This window comes from Oncorhynchus nerka, linkage group LG1 (assembly GCF_034236695.1).
Source record: "Oncorhynchus nerka isolate Pitt River linkage group LG1, Oner_Uvic_2.0, whole genome shotgun sequence".
In the NCBI taxonomy this organism is placed as follows: Eukaryota; Metazoa; Chordata; class Actinopteri; order Salmoniformes; family Salmonidae; genus Oncorhynchus; species Oncorhynchus nerka.
Window position 1 is genome coordinate 17,308,271 of NC_088396.1, and position 11,663 is coordinate 17,319,933.

Consider the following 11,663-nt stretch of genomic DNA (forward strand, 5'->3'; position numbering starts at 1 on the left):
GAGTAGTGAAGGGAACCACTTTGAATTCCCCCTACATTCAGGTGATGCCAGAGCACCATACAGTAGGCCTACTGTAGTTTACCACTTGTCACTCCCTTCTGATGAGTGCCTCTTCTCTGCTCTGGCTTCTAAGTGGCAACAAACTTCTTATTTACAGTATGTAATATTATGTTATAATATAGTGAGTATAAGACTGTTAGGTGGAATACTATGACACTGTGTTAGTTTTGTGAAGAAATCATGTGAAACCTACACTTTGACAAAACCTAAAAGGGTTCTTCGGCTGTCCCCATGAGAGAATCATTTGAATAATTTTAGGCTCCAGGTAGAACCCTTTTGGGTTAGATGTAGAACCCTTTCCACAGAGAGTTCTCCCATGGGGACAACGAAAGAAAGAGTGTACATGAAACCCCTCATTCTTCCCCCTGTATGGTATTGTTTCACTGACTCTCTGTTTCGGAATTATCCATAGAGTAATGCTGCGTTCATAACCAAGTTGGAGGTGGGAATTTACCAGTTGTGAAGTCGTAAATACCAGTTGGATCCATTCACGTGGTTTTAACTAGTTGAGAAACACTGATTGGCTAATTGGCAACAAGCTGTGTAAACCATAAACTAAAAGTACAGCTATCATGCTTGTTAACAAATTACAGTGCTTCTTATCAATGATGATTTGTTTTTGCATTTAACTGCCGAAATGCCGTTATCAAGTTAATTTCTTAGGTAGGTGACGTCAGCATGTGGGAGAAGTGGGAGCTCAGGATGGTAGACGAGTTTCCCATAAGAAATTACCAGTTGGAGGGCCGTTCAAATGGGTTTTTACCAGTCGTATGTGGTAAATTTCCATTTCCCACTTGGTTACTAACACAGTATAACTGTCAACTTGTGAGTCAAGGTGACATTGGACGTAAAGGAATCGGCATTGTATGCACACATTTTATGTTCAAAGTCCTTATTCTCAATGCATACTTATGTTGTTAAAATGACCTTGAAGGTAAAGCTCATCCTGCTAGTATAAGTCCATGTATGTCACCTATGCAATTTTTTAATTTGGAGATAAATTAAGAAACTAGAAACACTTATTTGGCATAGATGCTTTAAAAATATGGTAAACTGTTTATTTTTGTGTTAAACAGTAGGGAGTTTTATTTCTATGCAGATCCATGTGTGAATCCCATACCATCTCAGTGTGAGAGCTAGTAATGGAATCCTTGAAGTAGCAATGCTACCAACTCTTTTCTAAAATGGCAGTTGCTGAAACTCCTCCCACCGTGGGGCCACAGGAGTGTTCCACACCATAAAAGCAATGCTTGGAATTGTCTTGCTTTGTGACCTGAGGTCAGGCCAGCTCACCTCTCACATCTAGCCCCATTCATGTGTAAAATCTCACACAAGGGGTGCAAAAACACATAGGTCTTTCCTCTCAGAGCCACATGACAACCAGCCAGACAACAGATAAAGCATTACCAAAAATTCAATGTTGCTGCGTACTTGTGCAATGTCAAAACTAATTGGTTTGAATGTATCTGACGAACTGAATGGTTCGCCAAGTTACTTTGTGAAATTAAAATAAAGTATTTATTCAGCTTTCCATAGATATAAATAAACAATACTTCTAACCCCCTCTTAATTTTTTTGTGCATTATTAACAGAAAAAAAACATTGAAAAAAAGATTGCAGTATAACTGAAAGTACTTTGTCCAAGTTATGTTTTTTTATTGCAGTAATTTTGCAGTGTAATTGCAATACACTACAGTTATTCTGCAACTACTGCATCCAAAATACCACAGTCAACTGCAGTTACTGCACTTTTACAGCAGTATCAAAACAGCAATCTTTTTTTGTGATGGAAACCCCCTCGAAGTTATTAATATTAACAATTGAATGCAAGTAACTAAAAACGAACTACTGAAGCATTTACATTTTTCACTTATAATCGTGCATTGATCCCACTTTTGATCCAACAGTTGATCCCACTTACTCTTCTGAGGCTAGGGTATTTGCATGTTTGTTTTTTTCTTTTCAGATTCAACTAAATGTCCTGGGAAGAATAATATAGAATTGAAGGGAAAGCACGTTGTTTAAAAAAAAAAAAATTGGTAAAAAAAAAAGTGGCTGCAATAAATCAGATCCTAGATACATCCTTATCCTATTTGGTGTACAAAACACGGAGCCATGGCAAAATAATTACATTGCTCCCTGCAGTTGTGTCCTCATAGCGACAAGCTACAAACAACTTTACTCTGAGCATATCCACCCAAGCAAACCTCAGAGCAGACTCTGTGAAGGTTAGGCTACTACTACCTTCACAGCCAGTGATTTTCTATCACAGGTTCAAGATGCCCCTGTCTTGTCCCGTCCTCACTATATTTAACCAAAAGTAGTAGATTGGCATTGAGTAAGTCAGTAAATCTTTCATAAGGTTTTTGTTTTCATTTAAAAAGATTAAGGTAGAATAAACCAAATGTGAAAATTAGATGTATGGTTTGGGTTGAGTAAATAAACTGCTAGAAAAATAAAACATACACCCTTTCATATATCCTGGTCCTGTGAACCTCTCAAGTTGTCCATGAACTGAACATCTCTACTTGCCGATACTTACTGAGGTGCTTCAACCAAAAATATGATAGTGTCTTCTTGATGCTCTGTCCCCCTGATACATCCCCTGCTCTAATCCCACACTAGTATGTGTTGAAGGCTAGTATCTGCTGAGCACACCAGAGGTCATACCCTCCCCTCCCTTCGACCCCTCCAACCCCACTCACACTGAAAGGGAATTTATGTTCCCCACACTTAGTCTACTCTGATCTCTGAGGACTCCCACAACTTAAATTCTATTTAAGACAATTGAGCGTGTTCTTGGTGCCCTCCTAACAGTGATACTTCCCCTTGGACATGATCCCTACTAGACTACTAAAAGAGGTTATGCCTACTGTTGGCCCCAACATTCTGTCTATTGTAAATAGCTCCCTGACCTCTGGCTCCTTTCCAGCCTATTATAAAACCGCTCTGGTCCAACCTCTCCTTAAAAACCCCAGTCTAGACGCCTCCTCACTGAGTAATTACAGACCTATCTCGAGGATGTTTTAGTCGCATGATTTTTCATCGAACTAAGGTGTTTGGTGCAGTATTTCTCAAGTAAAAAAACGTGTGAGATTTGTCTTATGTAAACAAAGTCCAAGCTGCTGGGCAAGTCTGTCTTACTGTCTATGCTATTGGATAGAGAGCTATCAATGCCCACTAACCCGATGTTAGTGGGCATTGTCAAAACAAAACCCAATCTTAATGTTGTGATGCACGGATGTTCCAAACTCAGTTTTACACTTTGTAGTCAATTTTGACTAGAATAACTGTTTCTGACTCATATCGATGCCACATAGGCTGTTTTCAAAGGGGTTTGTTGCTTTTTAAAGGCTCTTTAAAACAATTGGTGGCTTATTAGTGTATGAACTACTCATTCGAAAAATTCCAGGGGCTGCTGAGGAGTATTTCTGTCTGTAATAAAGCCCTTTTGTGGGAAAAACTGATTCTGAGTGGCTGGGCCTGGCTCTCAAGTGGGTGGGCCCTTGTCCAGTCATGTGAAACCATAGATTAGGGCCCAATTAATTTATTTCAATTGACTGATTTCCTTATATGAACTGTAACTCAGTTAAAATCTTTGAAATTGTTGCATGTTGCGTTTATATTTTTGTTCATTATACTTCACACTGGATATATTTAATCTAAACAAAGCAACCTTTAAAAATATATAGTTTCCTTAATTAAAGTTTCTTTGAAAAAGTAGTTCACTGCATGGAAACCACTTTGTGATATATAATCATATCTAAATCTGAAATATCATAGACTACCAGTGGTGGAAAAAGTACTCAACAGTCATACTTGAGTAAAAGTAAAGATTCCTTAATAGAAAATGACTTATGTAAAAGGGAAATTCACCCAGTAAAATACTACTTGAGTAAAAGTCGAAAAGTTTTTGTTTTTAAATATACTTAAGTATCAAAAGTAAACGGAATTGCTCAAATTTACTTAAGTATCAAATGTAAAAGTAAAAGTATAAAACATTTCAAATTCCTTATATTAAGCAAACCAGACAACACAATTTCCATTTGTTACTTTTTTTTATTGATGGATATCCGGGGGCACACTCCAACACTCAGACATAATTTACAAAACAAAGCATTTGTGTTTTTTGAGTCTGCCAGATCAGAGGCAGTAGGGATGACCAGGAATGTTCTTTTGATAAGTGTGTGAATTGGAACATTTACTTGTCAAAATGTAACAAGTACTTTTGAGTGTCAGGGAAAATGTATGAAGTAAAATGTACATTATTTTCTTTAGAAATGTAGTGAAGAAAAAGCTGGCAAAAATATAAATAGTCAAGTAAAGTACAGATACCCCAAAAAACAAGTTAAATAGCACTCTAAACTATTTTTACTTAAGTCCCTTACGCCACTGTGGACTACTAATTGTCAGATGTTAACAGAATTAATTTAGCCTATTAAAAACAAAAATTATGTTTCAAGTGAGAATTAAGAAGGTTCTTTTCTCTTTGCTAAAGAAGTAGTGTGTAGGTCTAGTAGTAAGCTACACCGCTACATGGCAAACAAGTAATTAACTACAAAAAAAACACTACCAAGATTAGAATTTAGTTCAAATACCACCAAGCTACTGCATGTAGTTAAGTTACTAGTTGAACTACATGTAGTTCACTACTCCCCAACACTGGTTGTCCAGACCTGCTTTAATCATGTAACATATATAAATTGAAGTATTTTCAGTCACTGATCTGGAGAAAGTTATACACACTTTTATTTCCTCACACCTATGTTACTGTAACTCTTTGTATACATGTCTCAACCAGAAATCACTCCATTGTCTACACTTAGTTCAAAATGCTGCAGCTCTGCTTTTAATAGGCACCATAAAATGTAACCATATCACACCTGTTTCTTTACACTGGCTACCAGTGACTTTTAGAATATATTTTAAAATATTATTAATCACATGTAAGGCTTAGCCCCATTCTACATTTACATTACATTTAAGTCATTTAGCAGACGCTCTTATCCAGAGCGACTTACAAATTGGTGCTTTCACCTTATGACATCTAGTGGAACAGCCACTTTACAATAGTGCATCTAAGTCTCTGAGATCCTCTGGCAGGCCACTGTTGACCATTCCAAGGTTGAAAACAAAAGGAGACCGACGTTTGCCATTAGGGCCCTTAGACCTTGGAATGGTCTTCCAGAGGACACTTGCATATTCAGTGGCTCTTTTTAAATCTCTGATGAAGACACATTTTTATAAAGATTCTTTTAATGTATGATTTCAATGTATGACTTTAGTTTGCTTTCTTTTTTCTGTTCTCCTTTCTCCTATCATTGTTTCTTTGTCAGCACTTTTAATGTATTATTTTATGATGTGAAGAGCTTTGTTTACTTGTGTTGAAAAGCGCTATACAAATGAAGTTATTAGTTATTATAATTTATAATTTATTATAATTTTGCACAGTACCAGTTCAAAATTTGGAAACACCTACTCATTCAAGGGTTTTTCTTTATTTTGTTAAACAATTTCCTCTCATGAGGACCACCACAGGAAAGGAAGACCCAGAGTTACCTCTGCTGCAGAGGATAAATTCATTAGAATTAACTGCACCTCAGATTGCAGCCCAAATAAATGCTTCACAGAGTTTAAGTAACAGACACATCTCAACATCAACTGTTCAGAGGAGACTGTTTGAATTAGGCCTTCATGGTCAAATTGCTGCATAGAAACCACTACTGAAGGACACCAATCAGAAGAAGAGACTTGCTTGGGCCAAGAAACATGAGCAATGGACATTAGACCGATGAAAATCTGTCCTTTGGTCTGATGAGTCCAAATTGGAGATTTTTGGTTCCAACCTCTGTGTCTTTGTGAGAAGGGATGATCTCTGCATGTGTGGTTCCCACCGGGAAGCATGGCGGAGGTGTGATGTTGTGGGGGTGCTTTGCTGGTGACATTATCTGTGATTTATTTAGAATTCAAGGCACACTTAACCATCATGGCTACCATAGCATTCTGCAGCGATACACCATCCCATCTGGTTTGCACTTAGTCAAATCAAATCAAATCAAATTTATTTATATAGCCCTTCATACATCAGCTGATATCTCAAAGTGCTGTACAGAAACCCAGCCTAAAACCCCAAACAGCAAGCAATGCAGGTGTAGAAGCACGGTGGCTAGGAAAAACTCCCTAGAATGGCCAAAACATAGGAAGAAACCTAGAGAGGAACCAGGATATGAGGGATGGCCAGTCCTCTTCTGGATGTGCCAGGTGGAGATTATAACAGAACATGGCCAAGATGTTCAAATGTTCATAAATGACCAGTATGGTCAAATAATAATAATCACAGTAGTTGTCGAGGGTGCAGCAAGTCAGCACCCCAGGAGTAAATGTCAGTTGGCTTTTCATAGCCGATCATTAAGAGTATCTCTACCACTCCTGCTGTTTCTAGAGAGTTGAAAACAACAGGTCTGGGACAGGTAGTATGTCCTGTGAACAGGTCAGGATTCCATAGCCACAGGTAGAACAGTTGAAACTGGAGCAGCAGTACGGCCAAGTGGACTGGGGACAGCAAGGAGTCACCATGCCAGGTAGTCCTGAGGCATGGTCCTAGGGCTCAGGTCCTCTGAGAGAAAGAGAGAATTAGAGAGAACATACTTAAATTCACACAGGACACCGAATAAGACAGGAGAAGTGCTCCAGATATAACAAACTGACCCTAGCCCCCGACACATAAACTACTGCAGCATAAATACTGGAGGCTGAGACAGGAGGGGTCAGGAGACATTGTGGCCCCATCCGATGATACCCCCGGACAGGGCCAAACAGGAAGGATATAACCCCACCCACTTTGCCAAAGCACAGCCCCCACACCACTAGAGGGATATCTTCAACCACCAACTTACCATCCTGAGACAAGGCCGAGTATAGCCCACAAAGATCTCTGCCACGGCACAACCCAAGGGGGGAGGGGACGCCAACCCAGACAGGAAGATCACATCAGTGACTCAACCCACTCAAGTGACGCACCCCTCCCAGGGACGGCATGAATGAGCACCAGTAAGCCAGTGACTCAGCCCCTGTAATAGGGTTAGAGGCAGAGAATCCCAGTGGAGAGAGGGGAACCGGCCAGGCAGAGACAGAAAGGGTGGTTTGTTGCTCCAGAGCCTTTCCGTTCACCTTCACACTCCTGGGCCAGACTACACTCAATCATATGACCCACTGAAGAGATGAGTCTTCAGTAAAGACTTAAAGGTTGAGACCGAGTCTGCGTCTCTCACATGGGTAGGCAGACCATTCCATAAAAATTTAGCTCTATAGGAGAAAGCCCTACCTCCAGCTGTTTGCTTAGAAATTCTAGGGACAATTAGGAGGCCTGCGTCTTGTGACCATAGCGTACATGTAGGTATATGTATATATATATGTATATATACATATACATATGTATATGTATATGCAGGACCAAATCAGAAAGATAGGTAGGAGCAAGCCCATGTAATGCTTTGTAGGTTAGCAATAAAACCTTGAAATCAGCCCTTGCCTTAACAGGAAGCCGGTGTATGGAGGCTAGCACTGAAGTAATATGATCAAATTTTTTGGTTCTAGTCAGGATTCTAGCAGCCGTATTTAGCACTAACTGAAGTTTATTTAGTGCTTTATCCGGGTAGCCGGAAAGTAGAGCATTTCAGTAGTCTAACGAAGAAGTAACAAAAGCATGGATTAATATTTATGCATCATTTTTGGACAGAAAGTTTCAGATTTTTGCAATGTTACGTAGATGGAAAAAAAGCTGTCCTTTAAACAGTCTTGATATGTTCTTCAAAAGAAAGATCAGAGTAACGCCGAGGTCCTTCACAGTTTTATTTGAGACGACTGTACAACCATCAAGATTAATTGTCAGATTCAACAGAAGATCTCTGTTTCTTGGGATATAGAACAAGCATCTCTGTTTTGTCCGAGTTTAAAAGTAGAAAGTTTGCAGCCATCCACTTCCTTCCTTAGTGGGACTATCATTTATTTTGCAACAGGACAATGACTCAAAAACACACCTCCAGGGTGTGTCAGGGCTATTTTACCAAGGAGAGTGATGGAGTGCTGCATCAGATGACCTGGCCTCCACAATCCCCCGACCTCAACTCAATTGAGATGGTTTGGGATGAGTTGGACCACAGAGTGAAGGAAAAGCAGCCAACAAGTGCTCAGCATATGTGGGAACATTCCCCATGAAGCTGGTTGAGACAATGCCAAGAGTGTGCAAAGCTGTCATTAAGGCAAAGGCTGCTTTGAAAAATCTCAAATCTAATATCGATCTAGATTTGTTTAACACCTTTTTTGGTTACTACATGATTCCATATGTGCTATTTCATAGTTTTGATGTCTTCACTATTATTCCACAATGAGGAAATAGTAAAAAATAAAGAAAACCCCTGGAATAAGTAGGTGTGTCCAAACGATTGACTGGTACTCTTTGTCTGCCCCAACTTCCCACATATTATATATGAATGTCTGGCTCTGGAACCCATCTCTCCTATTCTCACTTCTGCTTCTCTTGCAGGGAATCATCAATATTTAAGGGAAATGGTCTCAAATACTAAGGGACCAGGTAACAAGGTTATCTGATTGTAGCTTCAATGTTTTATTATGCCTGATCTATTTGCCCTGTTTAAAATAAAATATTGTGTTGTTTGTAAATGATGCCCTGGCTTTGTACAAAATTATATTAAATCAATGCAAGCATTATGCTACATTATGCCACCATAAGAAAAGTGATTGTCCTGGTAATCTGCCAGAGGCTTTTTCAGTCTCCAATAATCAATCGCTAGATACAGTACAGTGAGGGAAAAAAGTATTTGATCCCCTGCTGATTTCGTACATTTGCCCACTGACAAAGAAATTATCAGTCTATAATTTTAATGGTAGGTTTATTTGAACAGTGAGAGACAGAATGACAACAACAAAAATCCAGAAAAACGCATGTCAAAAATGTTATAAATTGATTTGCATTTTATTGAGGGAAATAAGTATTTGACCCCCTCTCAATCAGAAAGATTTCTGGCTCCCAGGTGTCTTTTATACAGGTAACGAGCTGAGATTAGGAGCACACTCTTAAAGGGAGTGCTCCTAATCTCAGTTTGTTACCTGTATAAAATACACCTGTCCACAGAAGCAATCAATCAATCAGATTCCAAACTCTCCACCTTGGCCAAGACCAAAGAGCTCTCCAACGATGTCAGGGACAAGATTGTAGACCTACACAAGGCTGGAATGGGCTTCAAGACAATCGCCAAGCAGCTTGGTGAGAAGGTGACAACAGTTGATGCGATTATTCGCAAATGGAATAAACACAAAAGAACTGTCAATCTCCCTCGGCCTGGGGCTCCGTGCAAGATCTCACCTCAGTTGCAATGATCATGAGAACTGTGAGGAATCAGCCCAGAACTACACGGGAGGATCTTGTCAATGATCTCAAGGCAGCTGGGACCATAGTGACCAAGAAAACAATTGGTAACACATTACGCCGTGAAGGACTGTAATCCTGCAGCACCCGCAAGGTCCCCCTGCTCACGAAAGCACATATACATGCCCGTCTGAAGTTTGCCAATGAACATCTGAATGATTCAGAGGACAACTGGGTGAAAGTGTTGTGGTCAGATGAGAACAAAATGGAGCTCTTTGGCATCAACTCAACTTGCTGTGTTTGGAGGAGGAGGAATGCTGCCTATGACCCCAAGAACACCATCCCCACCGTCAAACATGGAGTTGGAAACATTATGCTTTGGGGGTGTTTTTCTGCTAAGGGGACAGGACAACCTCAACGCATCAAAGGGATGATGGACGGGGCCATGTACCGTCAAATCTTGGTTGAGAACCTCCTTCCCTCAGCCAGGGCATTGAAAATGGGACGCGGATGGGTATTCAAGCATGACAATGACCCAAAACACACGGCCAAGGCAACAAAGGAGTGGCTCAAGAAGAAGCACATTAAGGTCCTGGAGTGGCCTAGCCTTTCTCCAGATCTTAATCCCATAGAAAATCTGTGGAGTGAGCTGAAGGTTCGAGTTGCCAAACGTCAGCCTCGAAACCTTAATGACTTGGAGAAGATCTGCACAGAGGAGTGGGACAAAATCCCTCCTGAGATGTGTGCAAACCTGGTGGCCAACTACAAGAAACGTCTGACCTCTGTGATTGCCAACAAGGGTTTTGCCACCAAGTACTAAGCCATGTTTTGCAGAGGTGTCAAATACTTATTTCCCTCAATAAAATGCAAATCAATTTATAACATTTTTGACATGCGTTTTTCTGGATTTTTGTTGTTGTTATTCTGTCTCTCACTGTTCAAATAAACCTACCATTAAAATTATAGACTGATCATTTCTTTGTCAGTGGGCAAACGTACAAAATCAGCAGGGGATCATATACTTTTCCCCCTCACTGTAAGTAGTGTGTGAACTTTTCCCTCAGAGAGGTATTGTGCCATGCTTGGGTTTTGCCAGCAGAGGACGCTCTGCACATACCATGCAAATAAGACTGTAGACTGGATTAGGATTTACAACCCAGAGATGCTCATACTCTTTGCTTGAGTTCAACATGGGAAACAATAGCATAGACATAAGGTTGGAATGTGAAACCTTTCCTTTTCTGTTTTAATAATCCTCAAACAGTAATCCTTACTAAAGGATTAGTTTCTATACATAACATTAGTCATGTGACCAAATATTTAGGAATAGGTCATAATTTCAATGAGTCTGAAGGAAGAAACCACATGGAAAAAGTGGGAATCAATTTAGGTCCAAAAAACCTGACTTTCACAAAGTCAAATAAATGTATTGTGTTATAGGTTTCATGATGCCTGCATCTAACTCAAAGTATATTGTTTAAAAACAGTGTAATACATCATTTGGGGTCTCTATATGCTTCAATATAAGGTCCCAAACCTAGCATAAAATGCAGCCTTTTAGCTGTGTGGGCTAATATAGTCAAAATGGTTGCTGTGGGGTAAATTGAGCCATTGGACCAGGGACAAGTTCAAATCAAATCAAATTTTATTTGTCACATGCGCCGAATACAACAGGTGTAGAACTTACTGTGAAATGTTTATTTACAAGCCCCTAACCAACAATGCAGTTCAAGAAATAGAGGTCGAAAAAAATTGACTAAATAAACTAAAGTAAAAAATAAAATAACAATACCGAGGCTATATACAGGGGGTACCGGTACCAAATCAATGTGCCGGGGTACAGTTTAGTTGAGGCAATTTGTACATGTAGGTAGGGGTAAAGTGACTATACATAGATAATAAACAGCGAGTATCAGCAGTGTAAAATCAAAGGGGGATGTCTGGGTGGCCATTTGATTAATTGTTCAGCAGTCTTATGGCTTGGTGGTAGAAGCTGTTAAGGAGCCTTTTGGACCTAGACTTGGCGCTCCGTTACCGCGTGCCGTGCGGTAGCAGATAGAACAGTCTATGACTAGGGTACCTGGAGTCTTTGACAATTTGTTGGACCTTCCTCTGACACCGCCTAGTATATACAGTACCAGTCAAACGTTTGGACACACCTACTCAATCCCGGGTTTTTATTTTATTTTTTACTATTTTCTACATTGTTGAATAA